Source organism: Neopsephotus bourkii, unplaced genomic scaffold (genome assembly GCF_033783945.1).
Source record: "Neopsephotus bourkii isolate Nb327-2 ecotype Australia unplaced genomic scaffold, CSIRO-AGI_Nbou_v1 NB_196, whole genome shotgun sequence".
Classification (NCBI taxonomy): domain Eukaryota; kingdom Metazoa; phylum Chordata; class Aves; order Psittaciformes; family Psittacidae; genus Neopsephotus; species Neopsephotus bourkii.
In genome coordinates this window covers 4,929,772-4,948,464 of record NW_026900709.1, presented here as the reverse complement: position 1 = coordinate 4,948,464, position 18,693 = coordinate 4,929,772, and the positions used below count along the sequence as shown (strand labels likewise).

At 40.5% G+C, this 18,693-nt stretch overlaps 1 long non-coding RNA gene across 2 annotated transcripts; it reads right to left on the bottom strand.

Moving 5' to 3' along the window:
- Positions 1-3,741: 3,741 nt before the first annotated feature.
- Positions 3,742-17,025, bottom strand: LOC133225111 (uncharacterized). Of its 2 annotated transcripts, none has more exons than XR_009729027.1 (3): positions 15,896-17,025; positions 5,714-5,773; positions 3,742-3,837 (listed from the first exon to the last, which is right to left on the bottom strand). It is a non-coding gene; the product is annotated as an uncharacterized LOC133225111 (long non-coding RNA). The 2 variants fall into 2 exon arrangements; XR_009729029.1 differs by lacking the exon at positions 3,742-3,837 and adding an exon at positions 4,027-4,247.
- Positions 17,026-18,693: the final 1,668 nt, after the last annotated feature.

Here is an 18,693-nt window from a genome sequence, read left to right as displayed (position 1 = left end):
TCGTGTAACTTCACTCCTTTCCTCAGTGCTACCAGTGATTTCTAAGGATAAATAGGCATAGAAAAAGGTGCAAATTGCCTGGAAACACTCTTGAAAGGAGGAGTAAAAAAAGAAAAAAGGAAATGTGGAATTTCTTCAAGTAGGACAAATTGTACTAAAGACAGCTTAAAGCCACATCGAACGCTTTTAACTATTCCTCTACAGAAATACTAGCTGAGATCACCACTGGAACAAGCTATGATCCATCTGGAAAAAGAGATGGCCATGAGTGGACATGGCGTGCCAAATGGGACACTGTTCTTAAACATGACATGTGACACAAAAAAGTTTGCAAACAGCTGGCACTGTAGGCACATGTGGGCAGGCAAGCCCACACAACATTGGAACAATACTGGCAAGCCACTTATTCAGCAAAACAACAAAGTTCTGGGTATGTAGCCATGTGATTGAATACAGGGATAAGTAAATTCTAAACCTAGACACTCTGAACTAAACAACCAAAAGGTTTACATGTAAGTGAACACATCCAAAAACCATGTGTAACTTTAATCTTTGTAGGACTTCTGCTAAAATCCAGCATCTCTCTAGAAATACTGCTTATTCTGTTCACTCCTCTTCCCCGTAATTGCAAGTTTGGTAAGAATCTTAAATGCTTTGGCTAAGAAAAAGGTACAGAAATGGCAAAACTATTATCAGCTATTCCTGGCATAAAGAGTATTGTAGCAAATTCAGGCTTCAGTTGGGGAAAAACAAATAAATAAATATCTCCAAAATATACAGACTAATGATAAGCATTCATAAAGCTTCCAGCAACATATATAAAACAATTTTGTCCAGTACAGAAAACTATGGTTTTGGAGGGGGAAGTCACCCACATACACATTATTACAAAGTCAGGATATTGGCTTTGTCCAAAATGGGATGGTCAGTTTGAACCTATGACTTCTACTATAGCTACCCATCTCTGTCTATTTTTATGTGCTGTGTAGTCACTTCAGATTCAGCTAAAGGACAACTTCCAGCTCCAGCTCAGTATTCTAAGCCTTCTCAGTATCCTGAATGTTTCTGGGATCAAGATGATTAGATCTGGGAGCACGTTTGCCAAATACAGGTTGTACCATGGCTGCTCTTCGCACAAAGTTTTGGCACCAGCACCGGGTATGCCCACAGAGCACTGCCCAAGGCTGAAGCACTGGTTCCTGCAGTTGCCACAACCACACCAGCCAGTGTGGCTAACTTGCACCGATGTTTACAGTACAGTTACTACAAACAGGATTGACAGAACCATATCCAGAACACTTGTACTTCCTCTTTCTAGCCCATCTCCATAGTGTGCTCTACTGTCAGGGCTGAGCCCCCATTACAAACCCCTGTTTTGTTTAACTGCTTATAACAGACATCAGAAAGGAAAAATCGTCCCGTGGGGAGGCTCACTAATTTAGTGAAATCCTGCAGGGACTCAAGAAAGTCTGCAATAAAGTGAAGCATGCCGTGGAGTTTTCTAAAGACTAATAGGGTTTGAGAAAAAACAGGTACTCTCAAGCTGTCACTGCTCTTCTTTGCAGAGATCCAGCTCTGTTGAAAAAGGCAACATTCTGATTTGTGAATCTGATCCAATGTTTTTAACTGGGCTGCTTTCCAAAGTAATGTATTAAAGAACTTCCTTGATTCAAATTATTTTCCCATTTTAGCTTTCTCAAGGTGGACTCTCTCCACTGACCAAATTTGTTATTTTGATTATTCACCATTTCCAAAGCTAATGAAATGTTGTTGGTTTAAGGGGTAGAGTGAAGGCTTTAAAACACAACTCGTCACAACAGTGAATTTACTTTTTCATTTGCAACTAACTGATCAAATTCTGTGAGAAGAGTGTGGAACTCTGTTCAGTTCTCAGTTCACTATTATGGACTCACAATGAAATCAATCACTCATTCCCGTGAACCTGAAAAAACTCAGAATTTTAGTTTTAAAATGCTGTTCCCAGCTGTGTTACAGCACATTGAATTGGAAGTATGGCAGAGTTCAGCCAGCCTCTCTCTCCCTCTTCTTGGTTTAGGCATATTTCCTGGATGACTATTAGTCACATATAACTAATCTCAGTTGCCATCTATTAAGAACTGAAAGAGACATAAATGTGATGGATGGACCACAGATGGATAAAGTATTGGCTGGATGGCTGCACGCAGAGAGTTGTGGTCAACAGCTCAGCATCCAATTGGAGATCAGTAATGAGTGGTGTCCCTCAGGGGACAGTGTTGGGCCCAGTCCTATTCAACATCTTTGTTGGTGACATGGACAATGGGATTGAGTGTGCCCTCAGCAAGTTTGCCGATGACACCAAGCTGTGTGGCTCAGTTGATATGCTGGAGGGAAGGAATGCCATCCAGAGGGACCCTGACACACTTGTGAGGTGGGCTGATGCCAACCTTATCAAGTTTAACCATGACAAGTGCAAGGTCCTACACCTGGGTTGGAGCAATCGCAGGCACAGCTACAGGCTGGGCAGAGAAGAGATTCAGAGCAGCCCTGCAGAGAAGGACTTGGGGGTGCTGGTCGATGAGAAAATGAACATGAGCCGGCTTCAGTCTGAGCTTGCAGCCCAGAAAGCAACCGTATCCTGGGCTGCACCCACAGATCAGGGACCTGGACACAGAAAGCTGTTTAGATATCTACTGAGTTTTCCGAGAGCACCTAGCCAGGTTTAGCACTTAAAGTGAAAAAAATTGGACTTAGGTAACTTAGCTGCTTGAGCACAACTGAAGAAAAGTACTAAGCAAATATCAGCTTATAAGCAAATATCAGCAGTGACCATGTACTGTGAAAGGTCCAATTTCAGGTCTCACAGCTAAAAGCTTAATTAAGTATTTGTACATGTTTCTATCTTAAGAAGGTGTTTCCCAGTGTGGTCTACCTGTGTAGACCTAGTCTGAGGGTCTGAGGACATACTATTTGGTGCAGAGAAACCCTCTCTGGTGTTCTTTATTGATCTTCACAGTACGCAACACTGACAGAGATCATACTGATAAATAAATACAGGCCAGGCAACCCACACTGTTGAGATAAGGTTCCTAAAAGCCCTAGTGTTCCTAGCAGAAAACATTATTCCTCCATTAAATTAAATGCAATATACACCCAAATCCTAGCACTTGCCCTAGAAACCTAGTCCTAGAAACCTCAAAGACATCATCAGAGTATCCTTTCAGGAAACAATATTGCCAAAGAGACTGCCCCTGGTAACTTCAAAAGGCTTACCTTGTGCAAGCTCTACCCACTTGTGGGACAGCAGGTCACATAAGGATGTGCTATGTGTTTGTAGCAACACAGCTCTAATGGACACTAATGTATCAGGGATTTAGGTACCTCCAAAAAAAGCCAGGACTGAAAGCAGAAAGAAGGAACACTGGTTTGAAACGCTTGCTTTTGCCCCCTGAAGTCTAGACCTGCAACTCAGCCACCATTTCACCGAGTAGAATTGTTTACACTGCAAGTTTTGTCAAGAGATAAGTAATGGTTTTGCATTACAAAGACTGTTCTCATCTACCTGACACCTTTGACATTGCTTCCTCTGCAGCCAACCTCCAAGACAGAAATAAACACTGTTATCACACCCATGAATTAAAAAACTGCAGCAGCAATAGTTACAGAGGCTTGAAGAGCCCTCTGAAGCACCCAAACTCCCAAAGATACAGCTGGCAGCACAGCTGCAATTACCAGCTCTGCCCCATGCCCAGCACTACTTGTTAAACCAGAACTGCTCTCCAGACTCTGAAGGATGGTGGCCAAGGGGTACTAACAGACAGCCTAGCTTCTCTGTGCTGCTTATGTTATGCAGACAAGCTGTGGGAAACAAGGAGAATTAGAGCTTCATAAACTGTATGCTTTCATAGTGAAAAGGAAAAGGAAGAGCTTGCTTTACACTTAAGGAAACAGCAAAGTTTTGATACTGTTAAGTTACTAGGTTTAACTATGACTTCAGTAAGCCACTGTCTAGCCTCTTATAAGACACAGCAAAATAAAACCCCCAGAACAAGATAGCCCTCTTCTTCAGAATAAGATCGTATGATTTTATATTTTTAAAAGCCACATTGATAGAGGTATAAAACACATGAACGCAACCATAAGAAACTTGTTTACTTGTACCTCTAACCCTTCTCTGGGTTTTAAAATGTAGGACTCCTGCCTCATTTTTGAGCACATTTCCTCTGCATTTCATGAGGTGGTGGCTCCCTGCTGCTTGAGAAGGTTCCCTTTATAGAACGCAGAACAATGAGTTCGGAGAACTTTTGATTGATAATAGCTTACATATGGTGTTTCAGAAAAGGAGTCTATTTTAAGTATCATTCTTCTCCGAGAAGGGATTTTAAAGAGGCACCATGTGCTCCAAACTTGTTGGCAATACACTGAGCCTCCTCTCAAAGCCTGCCTCTGGAACTGCTCCCTGGCTTGTGGTGGAAACACACTAGCCCACTATAATCCTCACCAACATTCAGAGAGCGGTGGAAGTACAGGTTATTTCGATGCTTGCGAAGTTTTGGCAATATGGCAGCACTGGTGTGTAACATGCAACTCTGAAGAGGGTTCCTAGGAAACACTAATACACCACTGCCAGGTATACGGGTCCAGAGCAATAGATATTTCCTCCACATAAACCCAGAGAAAGGGAAAAAACACCCGGTCATCATTCAAGCCTACTCTTTGCCCTAGTTGCTGAGTTTTTCAAATTTATTTGTAACACATTCTTACAAGGAAATATGAGTTGTAGTTAGAGACATTTTGAAATGTATTTGACCAAATATCAGGGAAAAGAAAGTACGTGAAACCTTTTTTTAAGGTGAGTCTTCAGGCCTTTCTGACTTTTCATCAAGATCTAATTCCAAAACATAATGTTAAAGGCATCACATATGCTGCCTTTCAGATAAGAAGTTCATGTTTCTCACCATAATCAAGGATTCCAGGAACTATTCTTTCAGCAAATGCTACACAGGAAGGACACTGTGACCTTGCAACATTTCAACCTGCACTGAGAGCTGTCTGCCAACTTAAATTCTGCCTACGATTTTTATGATTACACAGCACTTCCTTTCCTAAATAGTTGCACTGCCTTAGGAAACTGTTTAATATTATTCATATAAGGGTGAAATAATCCCTATCAACTTTAATGGTTTCAAATATTTCAAAGATCAAATTAAGATTATTCTCATAAAATTCTGTAAGAAAAAAAGCTTTAGTTTGTAACAATTTCTAAACACTTTTGCAAATGTCCACAGCTATGACTTGGAATAAAACAAAAATACTCAGAAAGTGTTATTTTTTTTTCTTATGCACTCTTTCTGAATTAAATATGTTTTCTATAAATGCATTATCAACACTGTTCAAGTACAAAACCATTTGTTCATGGTAACAAGATCACTAACAATCATCTTTCATCTGTGACAGGTTACTTGATAAAGCACATGATAGTGTTTCTCTTTCCTGGGTATCTACAACTTTGCATAGTGGAAGCAACATAAAGTGGCTGGTGCGGGAAGGGAACAATGAAATAACTTATCTTCCTTTAACCGTAAACCAGGCTTTGTTCTTAATTTTCACATACTGATCAGCAGATATGCATACAGAGTTAAACTTTAAATACTGTCCGAGTTACATTTTCCCTCTACAGAAGTATATGCAGTAAGAAAGAAAACAAAAAAGTTCAGTCATCTGCTTTACTCACCCCACAAGGCGTTTGACATGGTGATCATCAAACATCAGAGGTTCATAAGACAATTCTTCACTGTGATGGAAAAAGATGGTGGTTATAAAACCAGCAAATTATGTTACCTATTTTTAGTTAAACTACTTCAGTGCTTGCATACTTTTTCCTAGCATCAGCATGAATTAACTACAGGCTCATTCCATAAATACATAAGGCCAAAGTTATCTCTAAGGTACAGCAAAGATTATTTTGGTCTAAATGAAAACCACCTGCATTTTAATGTAAAATAATGAAAACATCATGGGTACATCCATTCATCCAGAGCTCAGTATTTTTTACATTTCAAGTCAAAGACAGTACTGGTGCTTTCTCCTTGATTCAAAGAAAGGATTTATTAAGGAAGTTAACTTCACTGAGCTTGTAATACAAGTAAGCAAGCAAATTAACAAAACAACTTAGCATCAGACAGTCCATAATGTCAGCATCATTGTTCACATCTGTAACTAGAGACAATTGTGCTCCTCAGTCTTTTAAGCGATGGGTGACTGTTTGCACAGCATTCGTAGCAACAGCTTGTACCAGGAACATCAAAAGCATTAGTTTAGGCTAAAAGCTTGGCAGAAGGATTGACTTCAGCTTTACATCACAGTTCTGTGCAATTAATCATGACATTATGAAGGGTAAATACCTCAGTGTCTCACTGCCAGGTCTTGTCATTTTAGAGATATCTTACACTGTGATATTTTCCTCATCCTTATGGGAGCTCTTCTTTGTCCCTTTTCCCCTTCTGAGCAAGAATGCAAGTAGAATCTTTAAGACTTGGGGCAAAAAGGTATTTTGCAGATTCAGGGCCCACCCACAAGCTTTTTTTCCCTGATGCTTCCAGCTCCAGGAACCATGTTTACCAGAAACGCAATTCATTTCCCTGGAAGAAGACAGGGAGTGGATGAATGCTAACACCAGGAAGCATTTCATATTTTTAATACCGTCAATTCAAGTTAATGTATGCACACTCACAGAATGCAACTGTGATGCTAAGGGAAAACATACGCTTCCCATACAGAAACAATAAAAGCTTTCTAACTGTCTTTCAAGATTCTTCTTCAGCCTGAGCCAATGCAGTCTAATCATAGGGAGTCATTTGGGAGAATCGTGCAAAAATGTCTGCCTGAACTGATGCTGCACTGCTCCTTGCAGCATTTGGAAGCTCCTTTCTTTTCAATGAGCTATGCTTATTATACCCTATGCTTCATTTATTTTTCCAAGAAAGGTCCCCTAACTCAAGCCAGCTTCTCTGAAACACCATTGCTCCATTCCTCACCTCTGCTGCCTCACCATGTGAAATACAATCACTTCAGGGAGAAGAGATACACCACATTGGTTCTGACCCCCTTTATTACAAACTAGACAAGCTAGTGGCCTGGCTGGCAGAGGTCAGAAGAGAGTCTGGGTCGTGCATAGCTTGAAACTTTGCATCACAAAACCTAGGACTGTAACTGGCTGATGGCTTCAAAGCAACACTTCCATCCACTGTTTCACTGCAACACTCTTCTCATAAGCATCTTAAATGAATAATGCTAAAATTAAAGTCCAAAAAAAACTGTGACTGTCTTGTAGAAAAAAAGAAGGAGTTGTGGATTTTTTTTTGTTTGTTTGTTTTGATTTGGGTTTTTTTTAAGGAATGAAGACATTAAGATGGCTTTTGAAGAGAGGAGTCAAACAGATGTACCAACTTGAAGTACAATTGTAACTAAAACAGTGGCACAATGACCTCCACATATGGATGTTAACTTACTCTGGCAGCCAAGAGGATAACTTCCCAGTCATCAAGATAATCCCCTTCCAGATCTTCTAACAGTAATGTTAACCTATAACAACACTCTTAACAAGCTGATCCAGTTACCTTAAGCTATCCCAAATAAACAATTTTTCAGCCTGTGGCCTGCCTCCTTCAGTGGCAGCAAATCTCTACAATTGGTAGCAAATTCCAGGTAACAGGCAGGCTGAGGGTTAGGAATTTATTCTTAAAAATTCCCTTTATTGCTTCAGAATCCCTGTTAATTCCTCCAAACTTCCACAGATGTGCTTAATGTCTATACACACAGGAGCAGAGGTGAGCCATACAGATTTCATTCTAGGGCAGGAACTAAACTGGTCAAGAGGATCTTCTGTTCATTGGAAAAAGTGGTCCAGTTTCCTTGTGTAGCCTCCTTCTTTGGCTAGAGAAAATAAACTCCCTAATGATTATAAAAATTGTCTCTAATGTTCTAGATGGGGGAACGCAAACTGGCTAGTTTAAATATGAAGGCTTTCCTTTTATTCATTGGCACATCTATCAAACTTTTTGAGGAACAGTTCACAACACAAGCACATCCTCCTGCACTCTGGAGCTTCCTATCAGAAAAAGTAATGGTCAGGTGCTGATGTTATTTATACCCATGGGACAATTATGAACTTTGGCCTTACGGAAGATGCAGTTTTAGTAAGTAGTGGGGAGTTTTGTTAATAGTTATATGCATTAAAAAACATATATATTTAAGGGGAATATTGAGAGACGGTCAGTGTTCCTACTGCATTCAAATTCTCCTGTGTTGGGAGGATTAGACATGCTTTCCCTTCCTAAATAGGACTGAAGAAAGCATGCAGGGTAAACTCCTCATAGTATTTTAAAAGTCTCCCTTAACCAGAAAACGTGGAAAGCTTTAAGCCTCAGGAGACAGTAGCTCGTAGAATTGCAATGGCTTTGACTTACAAGGTACGGTTTGGACAATACCACCACCTCCTTTAAGTGAGATATATGCCACTTATGAAAAGAGAATCCCAAATGCAAATACACAGATGAGAAAGAGCTATAAAACCCTTTCTTGTTTTCAGGGGCAGGGCTGGTCAACTAGCTTATGCTTGTGTATGTTTCCACCTGCAAACATGCGTAAGTGCTGTGATCAACTCCTGTGGTTTCTTACTATGCTTCACATGGATCCTAAACCCCTATTTCCTACAAGCATGTGACAGTGTCAGTGACACTGGAAGATACACACTCCTATTCTTCAGCACCACAGAGAAAAACTTTAAAAAGCATGCCTTTAATGAGCATACAGCCTCAGAAAGCCAGAAGAAACCAAAAGCAAACAGATATCAAAGTTCGGTTTGGGTTACAAAAAAGTTTTACAACCACTACCCTCAATTTTGACTGCTTGTGGTCAGCAATGGTGGATCAGAACAACCACCATCTAAGGGGGAAGATTAGGATGTAATACCAGGACACCAACAACTATGCAGATGATCTGACATAAGCTTCATCTGGGGACAGTGGGCTGCCCAAGCACTGGTTCAACTGCAGAGACAAGGCTTCACAAGGAAGAACTGCTGATGCAAGAAGGCACGACCTTGCAACCCAGTACTACAGGGCCAATCACATGCAGAAATGGAATCTAAACGATTTCTCACACTTCCAAAAAGCTCATGACTGCTGGACCAGGCTGATAAATGAGCGAAGAAGCCAGTGACTTTTGAGTCATTTGGGAGCCCAAAACGTTTTCTAAATTAAAACCAGCAAAGAAGTAAGAGCTAGAATAGATAGCCAAGAGGGGGGAAGGAGAGGAATAAACCTTTCTTTGCCCACAATTAAACTGTTTGGCATTATGCTGACTGCTGCCACACAAGAGGTCCTGGAGAGAAGCAGCATATGCTGCAGTAGTACTCTTCACTCATGAGGGTGAGCATGGTGAGATTTTATCACCACTGGCTATTTTCCCTAAGAGGTACAGCTGTTAACCAGACTGCACGAAGCAAGAAGTACCTTCTACTTTTCTTTTTCTAGTGATTCAGAAACAGTTCATGAGAAGGATGGGTTAGGGCTTATAAATAAGATGAAGCTTTAAGGCAACCTAACAAACACAGGAGAGAACTTGCAAGAGAATGAGAGCTGTGTTTCTTCTGTTTTGGCAAGAAGTACAATACGCAGTTTGATTGCTGCATCAAAAAAAGTGTTGCACAGCAATTCAAGCTCTGCCTCTTTTCAATGGCCTGCACATACCTCCCCCTTGACCCCCATCCTGACTGCCAGGAAGGTCTGACTTTGGCCCTCTGCATATCCCAGAGGTCCGTGTTAAATAGGAAAGAGAATTATAATGTAGAAAAATAAGCCACTGATACTTAAGTCTTAAATCAATATTAGAACAGGAAGCTTTAGACAGTTATATAGGTCAGGGAAGTATCTGAAGTACAAACACTGGGTAATCTGATTCATGGAGAGAGCTCTACTGCTTGGAGGAACTGCTGCTCTGGGTACCCAGGCTGTCCCCCACATAACACCATATTTTACTGTTTCAAGACTATGCAAGGGTAGAACAGGTCTGGTTTCACACAAAGCTGGTCTTTGAACTGCACTCAGGAGGAGAGGAAAGTCATAGCTCCCGATCTGTGACAAAGCAACACACACAGTTAAGTCTCAAGAACACATTCTGAGTAGTTCTTAAGAAAACAAACTGGGAAAGAGAGGCTTGGATTTATAAAAGGAATCTAAACCTGGAATTATGAAGTCTGCAATGTGACAGGCACTCTGGTTGTAATTCTGACCAAAAAAACCCACCACAAAACAGAAAAACCCCAAACAAGCAACAAACCAAAAATCCTAGAAATCCACAAAATTTAAAAAGCTACAGTAAAACTATGCAAACAATGGTACTTGTATGGAGTATTTGGTAGGACTGGGGCTAGTACACTCAGCAGCACCTTATATTGTTGAATATTCAGGCTTCTTACAGAATCACAGCCTATTCTGAAGTATGCTGAAGTCAAAGGGAGTCATTTATAAGAGTGAATATGTTTTGACTCATGCCTTCTGTGAGCTGACTTCAGCAGTACAACTGGCTTAATACCATTCACTAAGTCACTGAAAAACACTTGGTACTCAGGCCTCGGAAAAACAGAACCATCATGCCTCAAACAATCAAAACTCATGATTTAAAAGCACATGCTAATCAAGCACAAATACTGGAGGCAGACTGTGACCTGACAGAAACTGCACTAGGAAGAGACTGGAGAATTGCATTCTCTCAACAGCTCTGCACGTGAACCTGGGTATTCAAGACCTCCTCCACGCATCCGCCCCCCCTGCCATCTGTAAATCAATATATTAAATAAAATGCTCTGAAAGCTGCGTGTAAAACAGGTTTTTCATGTCTTGATGATTTAGAAAGACTGGTTACAACCAGGGGACATATAAATTAACATTTCTGTATGTACACAGTACCTTTTTAGGAGTGCTTATATAGCTTAAACTTCTGTACCTTATCCTAACTACAAATACACTGAGGGGTTTGTACTATTGAACCACTGTTTGTGAGCTGGTTAAAAAGCCGTGTACTCAGGAAAATATGAAGCAGTGTAGCAACCATAAAGGACAGTTGTTCTTTAGGAATCTCATTCCACATGAGAACTAAGCATCAGGAAGGTGAGCAAAATGGAAACAACTCCTCAAACAGCAGGATTATTTTGCCAGCATGACACACATTTACATTATGTCTTCTGACCCTCTGAAGCGTTCATGCCTTATGCCACATGGGGACTTCCTTTGGTGCCTTTTATTTAAAATCTGCCTAAGGATGCCCACACACAGCTCTCCAGTGCATGGCTTGAGAATTCCTGGCAGACTCATCCCAGTCTAATATTCCTTGTGCAGTAGCTTACACACTGTCTGAGGAAATTCTGTGCTGCACAGTTTGCTCTCCTCCAGGAAGACAAAACAAAACGGGAAGAATTACAAATTCGTATTTCTCCTCAGTACTATCTTCTCAGGGACAATACTCCTGTATTCCCAAAGCGACTTACCTTCCACATTTACTTGGTGTTGCTTTTGTTTCCATTAGTGGAAATCACAATTAAGAATACTAGGATGGAATAAAGCATTGAGAATAATGGGATGGAAATTGTAAAAAGCTGTTTAAGCAAGCCATAATAACCATGCTACATTTAAATCCCCTGAACATATGCAGTGCTTCCTATTCAGGATCTTTGAGCTGCTCTGCATTTAGGGACAGACATTAAATATCCACTGAAAATACAATCTTTCTGGACAATTTCTTGGGGGAAGAAAAAGCCAGAAGAGAGAGTGTAGAAAACACAGAAGCTGAAACTCAAAACCCAAGTTGTTTTACAAACTAAGGAGCATAAGAAATTAATCTATACTTAAGCTGCCACAGCAGACTGTAGGCCTAACATGCACTTGACGCATACCAGAGAACCTTGAATGAGAAAAGGCATGTGAATAAAATATGACTCAATAAAATATTTAATGCCGAAATGTCAGGATTTTAATTATGTGCAATGTCAGCCCTGTGAATATGAAGCACAAAGCACCTCAAGTATTTAGGGCACTGACGACAGTAGTTACAAACGTATTCACTGACTTATCTTACAAAACAGTATGTTGGATTCAGCACTTGAGAAACAAGCAAGCCGATAATTCCAAACCAACAACAACAAAAAGACCCCCAAAACCACCAAACCCCAAACAAAAACCCAAGAACCCAATAAAAACCCATAAAGACCACATATCTAGATGTGGTCTTCACCAATAATCAGGACTACCAGTTTAATAACACCTGATGTTAGATCTTCAAGCCACCTCCCTCAGACACCTGTGTGTTCCAAATTGCTGTGGAGTCAGTAAAGGCACAATGTCAAGACTTCATAAAGAAATGCCACAGAAATGAGGGCAAGGAAAATAGAAACATGTGAAAGTGCATATGTGGATTTCAGAACAGTCTTCTTCAGCTTGGGAATGTGGAGAGCTGACACACTTTCAAGAGAGATGTATATCTGGATAAAAGCTCCAAAATAGCTCCCAGATCATTCAGGAAGAAAGCAAAAATGGTAAAACAATTACATACGGTGCTGTTCACGAAGAAAACAGGAAATATAGTCCACTGGGGAGAAATATAGAAGACTACTAAAACAGGCAGCCTGTTGTGAATGCAAACAAGTAATTAAAGGAGATGAGAAACCGATTCAAAACTCCCCCACAACAGCTCCTACAAACCACAAAGCCCAGCAAACCAGTTAAGAAGGAAGCAAGCAACACTACATATCTAATTCAATCCTTGTACAAACCTCCATGCTTTATAGCTCATTCTACACCCAAGCAGTACAGGGAGGATTCTTTAAGATATCTAGTGAAAACCCAAGAAAAACTTTAGTAATAAGGACAGATCGTATAAATGTAAGTTACAGGGGCACTCTCTTAGTAAAGCAGCACAGAAGCTAAAGCAAACAACTATGTCTTTTGTGCTCAATTGGCCGGATTAGTGCTTGAATGGACAAAGACATTTTACATATCAAATAAACAGCATTGGGAGTTAGGATATCGATTTACATAAGAAGAATATGACTAGAGACCCGTGCAGGAAGGAGCATGCACTGTGACGTGATGCTGTGGTCAATTTTCAGAATCACTTGCATCCCGGCAGGCCTTGACCTCAGGTAACACAGCTATGCCTGTCCCAGCAGACATACAGACAGCAGCAAGATAAGAGCCCATGAAAATCTGAGAACAGGAAACTAATGCTGGCCTTCCTCTGGCATTTTCTGAATGCTTGAATCAGCAAACTTCCTCTCCTCCCCCTCCCCCCTTTCTTTTTTTTTAAGTAGCTTTGGGCATAGTCTTTGAAGCAGACTTTATCTTCTTTTCTGGGCACAGGATGAAAGAAATCATAACTTAATGCACCATAAAGAAAGCAAACAGAGCAAGAAAGGAAGAGCATACTGAATATAGTAGAAAGACCAGGAATGCACAGGGTTAAAAACAAAGTGAGAAGAGACTATAGTGGTAAGGTGCCAGCAAAAGAGTGAACAAGGAAAGAAATCCTTACTGCTGACCCACAGTACCAGAAATAATGCTAGGGAGAAATTACAAGTACTCTTTGCTACTGTGTTTAACAGCAGAAATAAGATCCTGCAAATCAAGCTTGAGAATACAGAAACGGAAATACGAAATTAGAGGAAATTATTCCAATGCCAGATAAATACAGCAGGCTCAGATGCAGCAGTGTGCTCTGCTCTGGTTAAGCTATTGGAGACACTGAGGTTTTTGAGAAAGACTATCAAATGATTCTGAGACTCCAATGAGATTAATGCATCTGTGAATGAGCATCACCAGCTAACCTTCTGAATTAGCCATTGTACAAATGCTAGATCTGCAAGGTTAGGAAAGAAGAGGGCTGTGTGAAAGCAAGTAAGTAGATAAGCAAGAGGGCCATTTGACTGCAGGCTGAATGTATCACTCTCATGAGCTGTCAGTGACTGCTGCTAAAGAGAAGTAACCTGAGGTCTTCAAATGAAGGTAAGGTGCCTTCACATTTTAAGTTTTCTGAAGACTTCCCTCACAACTGCCACAACTCACTGTACATCCTCTAGACTTAGTTCTCTCCTGATAATACAGACATTAGTCTACTTTTATCATATAATCAAGACAAATTCTACTGCCTGCTTAGGTTGACAATAGGCTAGTGGAAGGGAGAACTTCTTGAAGAGTTGTGGGGTGGTGCCTTGACAATGTTTTTATTTTGTTCAGTTTTTCTAAACTTACTTCCATTTCAGGGCTGATACGGCCCCTGCTCTACAGTCAAAATACATACCACTTCCTCTTTATATGAACCTTGCGTTATCATTCACCTTTGATTCCCCTCCTCTCTCTACTTCTGCTCTTATAATTTCACAGATTTTACCAGAAGGAGCCATTAGATCACTTAAGCAGACCTCCAGTATAATGCAGGCACTAACTTTCACCCAGCCCTTGCTGAAACCTACATACTTCAGTGAAATGAAAGCAAGAGATTAAATTGTATACTTCAGTGAAATGAAAGCAAGAGATTAAATTGTACACTGCAGGAGACCTTGAAGCACAAGCTGTACCCGGGGACACCGTGCTAGCAGAAAACTGGGCAAAATATACACAGATGATTCCATCAAGAAACAACAGCCTTCACTGCAGAGAGAGATAGTGAGCCACGAGTCTGGCATTCAAAAAGACCTCTTTCCAAGCCACAATCTGGAAGTAGAATATGCAGTACTAAGAATGACTGACCAGACAAAAAAAAATCTATTTTCTCTTAGATGTCTATACTATTTCTCAGCAATGGAAAACTTCTTTTCAGCCCTGACTTACTGCTGGTGTTTAGGAGAAAGTACAAAAGCAAAATACAAACAAAACCCACTAGAGTAGTGTGAATAATAATGGAAAAGCCTTCTTTTACTTGTGGTAGAAATCAGGCTACCTAAGATTTTATTGTAATTGTAATGCATCTGAAGGCTGATATAAATTCAGACTCAAAATATGATGTCAATTTGCTTCTGAAATTTTAAAGTAGATACACAATCAAGTTTATAATCTAAGCAACAATAAATCTACCATCTTTACATGCACTTTTTTTGTACTAATTTTACTATACTCTTAGACAGAGGGCTGGAACCTTATGGAAGGAGTGAAACTGCATGGCTTAATTCTCTCTCCACTGGGTTTCACCACGTTTCACAGGCAGAGACTGAACTACCACAGCAGCAATAACACCTCCTGAAAGCACTTTGCAGCAGAAGTCCATACACAAGTCCGTGTATCAATAATAGGAACCCTAACCTATACCAACAGGCAGTGCAAACTGCACCCACAGGATCAGTGATTCCTCTACTATTCTGCCTTACACAAAATACCTCTTATCTCAGAGGAAAAAAAGGTGACTTAATGACACTAATTACGAAAATGCTACAGGCTAACAGCTCAGCAGGTTGTGCTATAGGGTGCTGAGCCTGAGGTAGACCTAAGGGACTGTCACTCCACTAGTAATTAAAAAGGACAAAGTGCCTGACTAAGCTCATTACAGATTTTAATACATGCACTTTGAACATAAAAGAAATGAGAGAGACCAGGCACTTGTCAATCCAAGGTAGACCTCTTCATGACTTAATTTCCACCCCTATCAAGCCAGCAAGTTCACCTGTTTAATAGTCAATGCCTTGCATGACACATTATGGACCACACAAATTCATTTTCATTAGTTCGCTCTTCACTTTGCATTTCAGTCCCTCAACCCTGTTCCCTCTGAAAGCACATTAAGAAGTCCCCCAAACCATTAGTTACATTCATTAGTTCTCAGTTTACAAAATGATACAGATTACCAAAAAAATAACATCACAAGTAATGACCTTGTCTGGCTGTACTGCAGATAAGAAGCATGAAGGTCCTCAAGCAGTGTAACACTCCAGCAAGCTCAGAAGCAGCTGTTCTAACAGACCCATGGGCTTTAGCAAGGCCACTAGCCACTTAATCTGTGTACCACTGAAACTTGTTTCCAGGCTTGGCAGCTGGTGCTTACCTCACAATTGCTACACTTGCCAAGCAGTTCCAGAAAGTTCAGAAGGGAGGGGTTATCAAGGCATTTCCCTCCCTCCCATTTCATTCCTGATTGCTAGGGATGTGCCAGCTGCTAATTAGTGTAAGGCAGAGACAGCCTGTAGCTGCTCTGATTTACCTCAGCTTTATCTGGGCAGCCTCTCCGATGTCTCCCCAATCAGACCACGAAATCTCTGTAAAATTTAAGGTTGGACTTCAGCTTGAATCTTGGAAACTCAGACTGTTCCCTCATACACAAATCAGAGAAGTATAGCTTGTTATGTAAAAGGTTACTGTCAACTGCAAAAGATAATTTACAGGAACATTCATGTCACCACTCGTTTCCCTGTATGTGTCAAATCTTTCATGTCCTTAAGACAAATGGCTGCATCCTTGATGAAATGCCATCTCCTCTGCCAGATGCAACAGTAGCAAACTGGGGATAGAAGATTTCCAATGCCAAAAAGACAGATCTGTCCACATGGACAACCTTGTCCTGACAGCCTGATGCTACTGTGATCTGATCTTGCTTACATACGCACTTTGCTTTGCTTGTCTTGCTCCTTTCCCTCACAGATCTTGAACACTACAGTACGAAGTTCACTATCAAAAGCCTTGTTCTGTGACAGCAGAGGAGGGAGGAAATGGCAGAAAAGAGAAACTACAGCATGTCTAATTTTAGCTTGCTTCTATTTCTGACAGTAACTTCAAAGGCAGCAAAAAAGTTGCAGTCTGCTCCCATTAAAATGCATGATATTTTCCAGTTTCCCCATCAACTCCAATAGGAGAACCTCATATTAGGAAAAACGTCCATCACTGAATTCAAACAAAATATACATAAGAGAGAGTTGTGACAAGGGGGTGTTTTCAACAATGCTGCAGGCTTACACAGTGACCTGCTCAGCATTCATCCTATTTTGCAGGACTGTAAAACCCCAAAAGAAAAGCAATGGGGACAAAGTAAAAGAGGGGGAGGGGGAGGAGGGTAAAAGACAATGAAAAAAAAAAAAAACAGAACCCTATGACTTATTGTAGTCAGTACTCACTGTACAGCTCCATTTAGCTCAGCTGCCCTTCCCTTAGAAGAATAAAACCACAGCTGTGTAGGCAACGCTTGCTTTAACAGCTAAGTACCTCTTCTTGTACCCACACATCGTCCAATACTTCCTTATCAACTATTACATCCATCTATAAGAGAGAAATGGATCTAGAAACACTTCCTACTACACACACTTGTATCCCATCTCATATAAGCTGGGAGCCATCATGTGACTACAGCATGTAAGGAATCTCAAAGGCCCCACCTTCAGCCAACAAAGCACATGGGGCAGGAAATGAGTTTAACCATGCAACTAGAAAGAGAAGCACTGGACTTGTGGAGTTTTGAAGGAATATGATCGCTACTGGAAAAACAGTATGACTTTTACTACTAAGCAGCTTTCCAGTCATAAGACCTGAAAATATTTAACTAAATACAACCTGAACTGAAGGTAAGGCCAAGCTTGAACATGCCTTAAAAACTGGAGAAAGTTGAATGTGGCTCCTGAATTAATCAGACAAGGCTGGAACAGGAGAGAAAAGAAGCAATACCTGTGTGAACTCACACGTACAACTCATCTTTCCCATATTAGGACAGCTATTAAATTGCCACTTCAAAATGAGTAGGCGCTGCAGAGAGTACATGAGACACTATCATTGACTCAGGATGAAAGTCAGTAAGAATATCAAGACTTTTTAATAAGACAAGTCTAAATGATTTAAATAGCACTAAATGAATGCTTCTACCATTTCATTCTTTATTCCTTCCACACTCTCCTTAATGCCAGTCACTTCCCAGCCACAATAACTTTGTGACCAAGGCCACCTACTGGTGAGTGGGGTTTGCAAATTAATGGGGGTTTTGTTGGCCAGATTTTTAATCCATGCTTGTCAAGATTCAGACACATGCACTGAAACTGTGCTAAGCAGCTGTCAGTAATTCGCAAACATGACCATACTTTTGGATGAACAAATAAAAAATTAAGGCTTCCCAAACTCCACATGAACCTAAAGAAACATAATTTCACCCCAGGGAGAAGAATGTGGTACTTTCAACCTCCATCTCCATTTTAAGCACAGTCCAGACACTTGGTGACCTCACCGTTCTGTATAAAATGAATTAGAAATGTCAGTGTTCCTAATAGAGATGAATTCTACCCTGAAAATCACTACCAAACCTGGTGACACTGTTTCTAAGAATTACTGGGATAAAACTGCAAATATTTTAGATGGGTATGTAGGCAGATTTAGAGCCACTACACCACGATTACAATTGTACTTGTCCCGTTGACTTAAAAGCAGCAGAAGTTGAAGTCAGGCAAGGAGACAAAGGATATAAATCACACCCAAATCCTTACACACTGTGATTTCTAAGGTGATGTCTGAGACAAATCAGCTACAGAAAGTGGGAGTGCTAGCATGCTGTGACAGAGATCCTCACATTGTTCTACTGTTCCCTGTTCAGCATTATTATTCCCAAATTGTGAAGACATTTCTAATAAAACACTTCCTTTAGTTCTTTAAAGATTCTGTAACACTTAAGTTAGTATTATGGTTTTTAGAATAAGGTGTT